The following is a 12,053-nucleotide window of genomic DNA, read 5'->3' as shown; positions in this document are numbered from 1 at the left end:
TGTTAAATGCCCTCTTTTGTGAATTTATGGTGCTAGCAGCTATCTTCTTTAACAGCGTGCTTAATAAGCACGCCTATGTCGTCCGTCCCCCAGCTCATTAAAAAAAAAAACCTACAAAAACCACTTATTCGCGAAAATTCAACTGTACACACCACAGCAAAGACCCACAAGGATAGAATGTAATACCCTACGGAGGTCACCAGGCAACGCCTCCGGAACCCCTGAAAAGAGGCGGGCCCCAAACTCTCAGGTCTCATTCTCTCTAACGCGGTTGTCGCCACTAACAAATTCTCGCGAGACTTCAAGCAACTCCGCTTCTACGCATTACACGATACTGAGAATCGAGGCGCCAGGAGAGGGGGAGGGGAAGCGGGGAGACGGTGCAAACGGCGTGGCCGCCATCTTGTTTGTGCCCCCGCTTTGCGCGCGCTCCGTTCTCCGTGACGCACGCTTCCCCCTCCCTTCTGCTGTGCCCGGGCCTCTGCATTGCCAGACTCCGCAGGAGCCCGGGGGCGGCTCCTGTTCTTCCCTGGACTTCTGAGCAGAGGCGTGTGAGTGTGCGGGAGCTTCTGTGGGCAGGAGGGTGAGAGGGGAGCGGCGGCGGGGGGAGGGGCAGCGCTTCCCGCCTTCGGCGGAGACCTCACTTCCCTCGCGCGGCCGCTGCTGTAGTTCGGTCCGGCCTGCCCGCCGCCATGTTATGTCCTCGCCGGGCCCGCCGCTGTCGCCGCCGCTGCCGCTCTCGTGGGGTCCGTGCGCCTAGTCGGGCCGGCCCGCGGGCTTTCTCCCATTGGCGGAAGGCGACGGCGGGGGGGCTCGCTCGTGATTGGTCGGTGGCGGGGAGGCCGCGGACCTGGCACCTTATTGGTCGCGCCGGCTCAGGCCTTGGGGGTGATGAAGGAGTCGGAGGCTGCGGGGTTAAGCGTGTGTTGGGCTTGGGCAGCTGGGGCAGTGACCCCTTTCCGCGCAGGCATAGGGTGGAGGCTGGGGGCGAGCCTTAAGGGAGGAGGAGAGGGTGATGGCCTGGCTGGTGCTTTGAGGGTAGCCTGGGATATGGCATGGAATGGGGGACACTCCTAGTTTCAGAGGTGACCTCTCGGGTACATGCACAGCCCAAATGAGGGTGTGCAAGCCCCTGGGGTCCCAGGCATGGAAACACCAAAACCCGAGTTACAGGCTGAAAGGGTCTTCGAGATCCAGGGGTGCTGGACTTGGAGTGTGACCCATTTTGAGAATGACCCTGAAGTCCATGGTCTGAGTGCATGGTATAGGAAGAAAGGCATCAGGGCTAGGGACAGGTTTGAACGATAGAATCAGATCAGAGATTTTGCTGAAGAGTGCGAACATTTAAACAGTGAGGCTTTGGTGAAGCCCTGGAGTCCAAAGTTACCTGACCTGGCATGTGATGTGAGGAGCAGGTAAACAGAGAGGGATCCTACTGGATAGGTGTGCCCGGTCTTAATTAACTGAATGCCAAGCCTAGGAGGCACAGCATTAAGTAGTGTCAGATCTAATGTGAGAAAGTGCTACATAGGAAGCAGTCTTGGGAACATTTTCTGGCGTGGGAAATCTATTAGGAGAGCAGTTATAGATTGAGTTTCAGGACCGTGCAGTCAGTTTTGACATGTTATATATGAAATTCTCGGTTCTAGGAGGAATACAAGTCATGGCTGAATTTCCAAAGCTGCGTTTCTAGCAAATGTTAGGTACTTAGCAGTTATTTGTTGAATGAATATTGTTAGGTTCCCCTCTAAGAGGAAGGTAGCTACCCAGATTTTCTGAATCTTGGCTCATTTATATCCCTGTATATGTCCCTAAAAATATACCCGTTCTCATATGCACTTTTAATTTTTTTAAAAAACAAGCAGCTCCAAGGAGAGAGGGAGAGTCCTGGTAACACTGTGAAGCCTCTGGGTCCAGTTATGCCTGAAGATAGCTTGAATTTTCCAATTATGTAAACCAGTGAATTCTCTTTTTTTACTTGAACTTGAGGTAGATGTCTGTCACTAAAGCTAAAAAGTTCTGACTAATACATCCTCCACTTTATGTTTTTCCACACTGTCAAATCTGTTCTTTGTTGCCTCTAATAAAGATTTGACTTCCATCAAATAAATAAATAAATAAATAAAAAATAAGTAGCTCCAAATGGAAATAAACTACTGCATAGCTTATTGCATCTTCCCGTAACAGGATTTGTCAACACTTTCTGGTTCGTTGATTCTGGTTTGTTTGATTTCTGGGTGTTAAGAGTATATTTAATGGGAAAGTGTACTTAATAACAATTGGCTGTACTTTTCTGGGATTCAGACCACAGAATTGTAACCATATAGAATATGGGTTCTTCAGCTAGATCATTAAATCTTATCCCTTGGTTTCTTTTTTATTTTATTTTTTTACTTTTTTTTTTTTTTTTAGAGACAGGGTCTCGCTCTTGCTCAGGCTAGTCTTAAACTCCTGACCTCAAGGGATCCTCCCACCTTGGCCTCCCAGAGTGCTACGATTACAGGTGTGTGCCACTGCACCTGGCTCATATTCCTTGGTTTCTGTAGTGAAAGGGAAGAGTCACAACGTAAATAGCTGGATTTTTTCTGAACCTAGGTAGATAATGAGAAAAAAAAATATGTACAGAAACTTTAAGAATCTGCATTTTTGAAAACAGGCTTCAAAATATTGCTGACATAGTCTTTCTGTATATGGGAGTATTAATAATTTATGTCAAGCAGCGAGGAACTAGCAAGTGCATAGTGTAAAGAGCTTACTGAGACGGTTTTTCAAGCATCTCCAGTTCCTTATGTCTCCAAGTACCAGGACCTATCCAAAGAAGGCCTAGTGCCTACTTCAAATTGTAGGATACTGATTTCTAGGATATGCTTATCCTAAATGATGTGTAGAATTAAAACGGTATGACAAAATATTTGCCATTCCTAATTTTGTATGGAAACCTTTAACTCAGGTTCTGAGGGGGAACCAGTGAATTGGAAGTCATGATAGCTTTATGTCTTGATGTCATTAGGTGCAGGCCCTGTTGCTTTATTTGCAATAATATTGCAGTGTGAAAGATAGTGTTAAAGCTACAAGTGGAAATAGGGCTTGCTGTGCATTTTGTACATTGGTCATCTCAGCCTTGTTTGGTTCAAGTCATGAAGTTAACCAAATATGCAGAATGTGATGGCATCTGTAACTTAGTTTCCTTTTTACTGAGTCTAGGCAAGGTTACAAAATCAAGCATATACATAAATCTTTTTTATTCAGCAAGCTTTTCTTTCTTTCTTCTTCTTTCTTTCTCTCTCTCTTTCTCTCTGTCTCTTTCTCTCTCTCGTTCGTTCTTTCTCTTCTCTTCTCTTCTCTTTTCTTGTCTTGTCTTTTCTTTAGAAATGGGGTCTTGCTCTGTCGCCCTGGAGCCCAGTGGCATGATCATAGCACACTGCAGCCTCGAATTCCTGGGCTCAAGTGATCTTCTTGCCTCAGCCTCCAAAGTAGCTAGGACTACAGGTGTGCCGCACCACACCTGGCTAATTCTTTTTATTTTTTGCAGAGTCAGGGTTTTGCTGTGTTTCCCAGGCTGGTCTTGAACTCCTGGCCTCAAGCGATCCTCCCACTTTAGCCTCCCAAAGTGTTAGGTTTACAGGCGTGAGCCTCTGTGCCCAGCCAGCAATCATTTCTTGAACAACCTGTTCTTCAACACCATTGACCACCTTCATTCCACATTAGCCCCTTACATCTGTGGCCACCTTGTTATTCTCTGGAACTGACTACCCTGGAAATGGTGAACTCTCAGGAGGTCTGAGTAGGCCTGAATTTATGTTTAAAATTTGTGAAACTCAGCTTTGTCTTCTAAGCAGAAATCATACTGATGCTTTACTTCACAGATGATGTCCATGTCATCTAATTTAACACATTAACTGCCCTGTGAGTTGTGTTTAACTCAGGTTAGTTTTGAGCCCCAGGCCTTATGAAACATATGTAACTCATGTCTCTTCACGTTGGGAGCCGTGTGAACTATTTTTCAAATTGCATATAACTAACACACAGAAAACAATAAAAAATAACAAATTTTTCATTGAATTAGAAAGGATCGTTTTGTTTGCGAAGTTTTTATTCTGTTTTCGTAATAAAACACTGTGGCCCTAAGGGGAAAAAATTTTTTTTCTACTATGGCAGTCAATGTGTCAATTCTTAGATATTCTGTTATCTCATTTATGCTTATACATTATTCATTTGGTTAAAACTAATTCGTTGTACTAGAGAAGATACAAGGTATTTTTAACTCCATTTTATTTACGAAACAATGGAGGCAAAGGGAAATGAGAGGCCATGCTAGATGTGTTTTTGAAGCAGTTTTGAAATTCACATTTCATCTTTTCTTTTTTTTGAGCCAATTTCTGTAATAACACATTTTATCTTTTAGTTCAACGGTACTGAGCCCCTAGAAGTCTACGTATCAAACTCAGGAATAATATCATAGTTAGTACTTTTATTGAGTGCTTACATGGTACCAGTAAGGGTATAAATATTATATATTATCCTCACACACTGTGAAGTAGGTACTGTTACCACCCTCATTTTTACATATGAGAAAACTGAGGAGTTAAGTATAATAATTTAAGGTCTCACAGCCAGTAAGTGGCAGAGCCCAGATGCAGACATGGGTGGGTAACTCTAAATTCTTAATGTAATTTGTGTAACTCTTAATTTTCTTACTTAAACACTGTGTTATACTGACACCACAAAATATTATGGGAAAAGAAACAAATCCTTTTGTCTTAGCTCAAGAAGTGGCCTTTAGTTCTTTTAGGCATGTCTTTTGTACTGAGGTCCTAGAGTGAGATGACCTTGACAAGGTCACTTAGCTGTGCAAGGGCAGAGCCAAGTCTTGCCCAGATCATTGGATTTCCAGACAAGTGCCATGCTGATAGATAGCACTGCCTCTCGTGTGGAAGCATTGACTTGATGGGAGAGATGACTTTAAGTGACAAGTTTACTTCATTCATAGGAGGGAGAATGGCAGAGGACGTTATTAGGGTCACAGATGACGTTCTTGAGGTTCATTTTAGCCACAGGCATACAACTTAGGAAGAACATTCCTTAGCCAGCAAGTTGTTCTTTTCCATTCTATTTCTTGTTCTCAGAGGAAACTGGTTGTGAGTTATCTGATGTCTTACAGTCTCTCTTTTCATTTTGTTTATTCAGTTTTTCATGCATGCACCGTGACAAGTTAGGAAGGCTACAAGGTCATTTTAGTATTTTCCTGCAGAGACTCAAAGCACCAAACATAATTTAAGTAGATTAATTAGAAGAGGAAGTGGATTTTAAAAAACTTTGGCCAAAATGTGCCCTTGGGAGGGGGTAGCATAGTTGCTGATTGGAGTGAGACTTAGAAAAGAATTCAGTCTCTGCAATGCATTTACCCTCTCTGTGCACTGGGGCAGATTCTTAACTTTTCTGAGCCTTAGTTTCTTACCCTGTAAAGTAGCAGTAAGAATACCTACCTTATAGGGTAATTATTAGAAATGAATACAATAGCATATGGTAGATGCCTGTTACTGGGAGAACTTTAATAAGTAAGAGAACACATTTTCTTTTTAGAACAGCACATCTGTCCTGACAGCCAGGTAGTGCTTCCTTGATAAGGAAGGAGGCCTTTTGTAATTTCTCTGTTATGTACAGTAAGATTTCCATACGAGAGAACAACCACTTGATGTGAAAGAAATAACCTAAATTTAGTTGTACTGTTGTGGTTTAGGAGCTGATTTTCAGTAGGCTAGTGTGGGGTTAGTCTTACTTTTGAATGCACAAAGTAGTAGGATCATTTGTTTCAGAGAAAGTTGTCTCCTGATCTTCTCTGTTAATCCCCAAGTGTTCAGTGGTAATGATTCTCATGAGATGAATACTTTTTCATATTTGCCAAATAGCAATGATTATTAAAATCACAACAACGGTGGCTGAGTGTGGTGGCTTATGCCTGTAATCCTAGTACTCTGGGAGGCCAAGGTGGGAGGATCGCTTGAACTCAGGAGTTGGAGACCACCCTGAGCAAGAGTGAGACTCCATCTCTACTAAAAATAGAAAAAATTATCTGGGTTTGATGGCAAGTGCCTGTAGTCCCAGCTACTCAGGAGGCTGAGGCAGGAGGATCACTTGAGCCCAGGAGTTTGAGGCTGCTGAGAGCTAGGCTAACACCACAGGACTGTAGCCCAGGCAAAAGAGCGAGACTCTGTCTCAAAAAATATATATAAATAAATAAAATCACAACAGTGTTATCATTCTGACCAGAAGGAGAGATTTGCATTGTTAGTAATTTTTAATTTTTCTAATTGTAGGAATTATCAGTTGAAGTAGTAATGTTGGTTTGCTTCGTGTGATTTGTAGTCACCTGGGTAACATTTTCTTTGAAGTAAGCAGAAAGACAACGTTGTAGAATGGTTCAGGGAAAAATCTCTCTGCCTGCAGAAATTTTTGCCAGGTTGCAAGATTGTCTACACTCTTTCCACACTTCTCCATATTTTTGCAGTGATATACCTGATAGCAATGAGACAACACCTGCACTTATTTTCAATATGGGGGTTGTATTTTCCATTTTGGTATTTTGCTGTCTGCAGACTGATTAATTCTAAATCCAGTGTACTTTCTTTTATACACTGAGAGCTTTCTAATGGGTAAACTTTAGATGGAGTTAAGAAAGCTGGACTAGAGTGTAACCTTTGCATTTGAATGTTTCTAATAGAATAGGTTTAAACTAAAGGTTCAAATATCCATGTCCACGGTATATGAAGTGTCCTATTTAAATGAATACCCTTCATTTAAAGTCAATGGTATATCTGTATTAATAAGGTTCAAGAACTGTTCTGTTCTGAAATACATTCATGAGTATGAATTATAAATAATGATTTTGAACAGTGTTTCAATAAGAGGAATAGGATGACTCATAGGAAATGATATTGTGTAAATGATATTATAATATATATAATGATATATTTTGTATCATGTCATTGGCTTAAATCCCTAATTACTGTTATCCTTGTCCTCAGGAGCTGTAAATTGTCCGGGAATCTATATGAAGTGAGATTCTTTGCCCAGTGTTAAAAAAACATATCCGTTGAACACTGGCATTATCTGTTTATTTTAAAAGAGAAAAGAGAAAAGGCTAATAAAGTACATACTATCTGCACAGTTGAACATGCTTGTCATTTTTAACTGTTTTAAAAATTATTACTTTACCCTGAAGGTAAGTAGGATAGAATTTGCTCATTATCAAATGGCAAAGTTGGGGCCTTTTAAGAAGCAAAGCATGTTTGGTTGGCAATAATTTGTGAGGCAAAGGATTGCTATTTATGGTGGTATTTAATGTCATTTTCAGTAGTACTAAATTAAAAAGGGAAATGCCATAATATGTGTAAAACTAACCATTTTAGAAGGTTGTCAGAGTAGAGTTGCCTTGAGTCTTTTCATTCCACAAAAATTTGTAAGTTGGCTTAGAGCAGCATTTCTCAAGCTGTTTCGTTCAACATTAGTTCTATATGATGCTAATAAGTATCTTTTGGGGGTGAGGAAAGGATCTTTGACAAAATAATGGCCAAAGTGAAGTACATTTTCTTTACTGCAGAATTATTATTCAGAGCCTTTGTGCTAATGTGCCTTATGACCCTTCAAGATGGAAGATACGTTATGCAGTGTTACTTGAATTTATTTGGTCATGGAACTCTGTTTGTGAGAACACCTAATAAACATTTTAATGTTATGACTGGTGTGTGGTGGAACCCATTTGATCAGTTCTGGTATAGTTTATGAATATGAAAATGAATCATTTTGTATAGGATAGCTTGGCCAATAGTGGAAAAGGACTTTTTTGGGAACAACATAGATCTTCAAAGTAACAGACTCTTAGGGATGAATGTGACTTCAAAGGTCATCTAATCCAATTGCCAATAACAATAATAATAGTTGCAGGTATCATTTTTTTGAGCACTTGCTGCTTATCAGGCACAGTGTTGTCATTCTACATGCATTATTAACCACCGAGTCTTACTGATTTTTCTCTTAATATTTCCCATTTATCTAGTTTTCTACATCTTCTCTACTACATTTTCCAGTAACCAGATTACTGCAATATGCTGTTTCCCCTGTCATTGGCTAGAGTGCTGCCATCCTCCTGCCCTTCCCCCTTCTCTAGCTTATTCTCTGTGTACCCAGAATGATCTTCTAAAGGGATAATTCTGATTTTGTCAGTCGCATGCTTAAAAACTCTTTAGTTCCTTACCATTGTTTTAGAATAAGGTCCTATCCTGTAATCCCAGCCGAGGTGGGATTTGGGAGGCTGAGGTGGGAGGATTGCTTGAGGCCAGGAGTTCAAGATCAGCCTGAGCAACCTAGTGAGACCCTGTCTCTACAAAAAATTTTTAAAAATTAGCCTGCCATGGTGACACATACATAATAGTCCTAGCTACTCGGGAAGCTGAGGCAGGAGGATTGCTTGCATCCAGGAGTTTAAGGCTGGAGTGAACTATGATCACACCATTACACTGAAGCCTGGGCAAGAGAATGAGACTCTTTAAAAAACATTAAAATTAAAATTAAAAATTAATTGAAAACAAGAAAACAATTCTAGTATCTTAGCTTTGTTCAGCTGTTTAGCTTTTAAACTTTACTTCTAGCCTCTTGCCTCTGGGCTGCTTCTATACCAAACTACAGCCCTTCTGGGAATGTAGTGCTTTCTGTCAGCTCCTTTACACGTGCAGTTTGCTTTGTCTTAGTAGACAGACTTCTATTCTTAGGATTTTAAATCTCCCAAGAATCCTCCTCTGACCAGCTGAAACTTAGGTAGGACCTGGGTTAGGTACTCTGCTTATGTCCTCCAATAGCATGATTGCATTTGCACATGTTAACTCTTAACATACAGCATTATGATTGCCTATTTTAACTTTTCTCTTTCTTACAATAGACTTTAATCTCCTTGAGGACAAGGACTCTGTCTTGTTTAGGATCCCCAGAACTAATTTAGCACAATGGCTATGCTTATAAGTATTGATTGAACAAATGAAATTACCCTAATCCTTACAACCTTGCAAGATACTTTATAGGATAGGAAACTGGCCTCAGTGGGGTTAAGTAACTAACATAGATCACTCAGCTAAAATGTGGTGAGGAGGGATTAGACTCTAAGTCTGTCTAGTTGCAAAGATTGAGCTTGTTTTCCTGCCACTGCACATGGCTGCTGTTTCTCATCTTGCCTTTACATATCCCTGTCAAGTATTCAAATAGCCTGTGCTTAACAACCCTATCCATAGCTTCTGAGACAGGTTGTAGCATTTTTGGACAGCTCTGAGAGCTGAAATAGGTCCCTCCAGAATAGTTTTCCATCCCTTGGTCTTAATTTATGCTTTGGAGAACATAATTTATTTTTAAAAAACAAATAATACAGAATTTATAATCTACTCAAGGTCTCATTTATTAATAGTTTGTTTTTTTCATTTATTAACCATTTACTGAGCAACAGTGCTATGTTCCTTTAATGACAGCATCGCCCAAAGTGTTTCTGGGCTTTTTTGGGGGATTATCTTCATAACTTCTGTCAGATTCTTTTGAAATATGTCAACACTTTCTTTTGGTTTTTTAATCTTGAAGATGAGTTTGATTTGGGAAATAGCTCATAGTTGTTTAGGACCAAATCAGGTGAAGGATATGGGGCAGAAGTTGTATTCTGGCAGCCCTTGATTTTCTTCAATTTGATTATTAGAGTTTTTTGGGTTTTTTTTTTCCTTTAATTTGAACCAACATCTAAAATGGAATTTTGACTTGACATTAAAACAATCTGGCTTTTGCTTCTTTTAGAGAATCTGAAGTTCTCACTGCAGTGGACTGGCATTCCTACATAGCCCTTTTCGGTTGGAGCTGAGTAGTGGTTGCCCCTTTAGATGGGACATACACTCACCAGTTCTCAATCCCTGCTATTCCCTTTTATTTCACTGACACTGTGGGTAAGGTTGAGTTTGATTTCTGTTTTTGTACTGAGCACTGGAAATATATGTGGATATAAATAAGACACTGTTGCTGCCTTCAAGAAGCCCTTCTCTGATAGAGCGACATGTTGAAAAAGTAGTTATGTGTAAGTGCTATAGTCGAGTGTGTATTTAGATATTAATTGAGCACCTACCACATTCCAGGTTATTATGCTGAGTGCTTTCACTTATTTCATTTAAGCCTCAGCACTCCTGTGAGTGGATGGTATTTTTTCCATTTTATACATGAAGAAATGAGCTCATAAATGGTTAAGTAACTTGGCCAAGATCATACAGCTAGTAAGTAGGTAGGTATAACTCAAAAATCAATCTTCTGACGAAAAGCATAAGCTCTCACCCTGCATTTGAGAGCGCTGAAGCTTGAACCAGGTAACCAGAGTTACTGGTTTTGTCTCATAGTGATCTGAATGTTAAAGGGTGAGAAGATGCGATTGTCTGGTGTAGAGGACTGCTGAGATCCAGGACCAGGGAAGATTGTGAGTTGGAATCTCAGAGATTCCAGTCCACAGTAATGACAGGCTAGAGAGAGAAAGCTATAGTAAGTGAATGGTTTCAGCTGCCAAATGGAAATTCAAGGATAATTTGAGTTCTCTTCCCACTGTGGCTTGAATTCTACTAAGGTGACTGTTGATGAGCAATGGGACAACTCCCATTGTTACAGAGCGTTAAGGTTCAGAGAGGGACACAACTCCCAAGTGTTTTCCTTACAAACTGCCAAGAACTAATAAAAACTATACTGAAAACCTTCACAAAGTATCAAGGGACGTGATTGGTTTAATCTGGTACATAAAGAAGTAGAAGGCCAAGCGTGGTTGCTCATGCCTATAATCCTAGCACTCTGGGAGGCTGAGGCTGGTGGATCGTTTGAGTTCAGAAGTTCGAGACCAGCCTGAGCAAGAGTGAGACCCCTGTCTCTACTAAAAAAATAGAAATAAATTATCTGGACAACTAATAATATATAGAAAAAATGAGCCGGGCATGGTGGTGCATGCCTGTAGTCCCAGCTACTTGGAAGGCTGAGGCAGAAGGATTGCTTGAACCCAGGAGTTTGAGGTTGCTGTGAGCTAGGCTCACGCCACGGCACTCTAGCCTGGGCAACACAGTGAGACTCTGTCTTAAAAAAAAAAAAGAGTCAAAGGGGAGACTTTTGGAATAATAACCAGTCCTTGGCTGGAACTGGTGGTGAAAGGCATGGATTTCCAGCATAAAAACTGGAGAAGATTTTTAGAAGTACCTGGTAGTCCTCTGGTTCTGCTCTTTATGGCTAAGGAGTTGCTTTCTGCAGGGCCTCAGGGTATGCTAGAGATAGAAGAGAGACATTCCCTCAAAATAGCTTTAGGGCCTTAAACAGGTGTTGTCCCTCTCTGAACCTTAACGCTCTGTAAAATAAGGAAATTGGATTGGGTGACATTTAGTACTTTCTGCTTTTCAATGCTTATTCAGGCACAGTACAATATACATGTATTAACTCATTTTATCCTTACAATGGCACTCTCATACAGATAGTGACAGTTTTACATTATAGGTGATGAAACAGGCTCAGGGTTAGTCCGGTGTCATACAATTAATACGTAGAGTCAGAATTTGATACTAGTGCTACCTGACTCCCAAGTGCTTAGTTTTGCCGTACTGACACTAAGTACTAGTCAGTGAGCTTGCGAACATGTTCTCCCTATTCTTCTGCCCCCCAGCCCTACCCCTTACTTGAACTTCTTTGCCTCCTGGCAGCTGACTGGCCCTCAGTGTTGTGGGGTTAAGAGAGGCAATAGTGTGGGTAAGGCACACAACTGGCCCGCTGGCCTTCTCCCTTCTCTTCCCAGGCTGGGAATAGCTATTCAGAATCTGTGATATCCAAATCTGTCTTGCTCTGTCGCTCAGGCTGGGGTGCAGAGTGGTGTGATCACAGCTCACTGCAACCTCGAACTCCCGGGCTCAAGCGATCTTTCTGCCTCAGCCTCCCAAGCAGCTAGGACTACAGGCATGTGGCACCACACCCAGCTAATTTTTCTTATTTTTTATAGTGATGGAGTCTTGTTATGT

At 41.2% G+C, this 12,053-nt stretch overlaps 1 protein-coding gene across 5 annotated transcripts in view; it reads left to right on the top strand.

Annotated features, from left to right (window-relative positions):
• The first annotated feature begins 345 nt into the window (after positions 1-345).
• Positions 346-12,053, top strand: part of NFYC (nuclear transcription factor Y subunit gamma) — a 73,236-nt gene continuing 61,528 nt past the window's right edge. For 2 of the 5 annotated variants that reach the window (XM_045548113.1, XM_045548110.1), the window contains exon 1: positions 347-551. The gene's annotated coding sequence lies outside the window, so the exon portion shown is untranslated. Of the gene's footprint in view, positions 552-12,053 lie in introns of all 5 variants that reach the window. The other 3 variants (XM_045548114.1, XM_045548116.1, XM_045548115.1) reach the window with 3 other exon arrangements.

Source organism: Lemur catta, chromosome 3 (genome assembly GCF_020740605.2).
Source record: "Lemur catta isolate mLemCat1 chromosome 3, mLemCat1.pri, whole genome shotgun sequence".
NCBI classification, from domain to species: Eukaryota; Metazoa; Chordata; class Mammalia; order Primates; family Lemuridae; genus Lemur; species Lemur catta.
The sequence above is the reverse complement of the archived record's forward strand: the minus strand, read 5'-3'. Positions and strand labels throughout refer to the sequence as shown.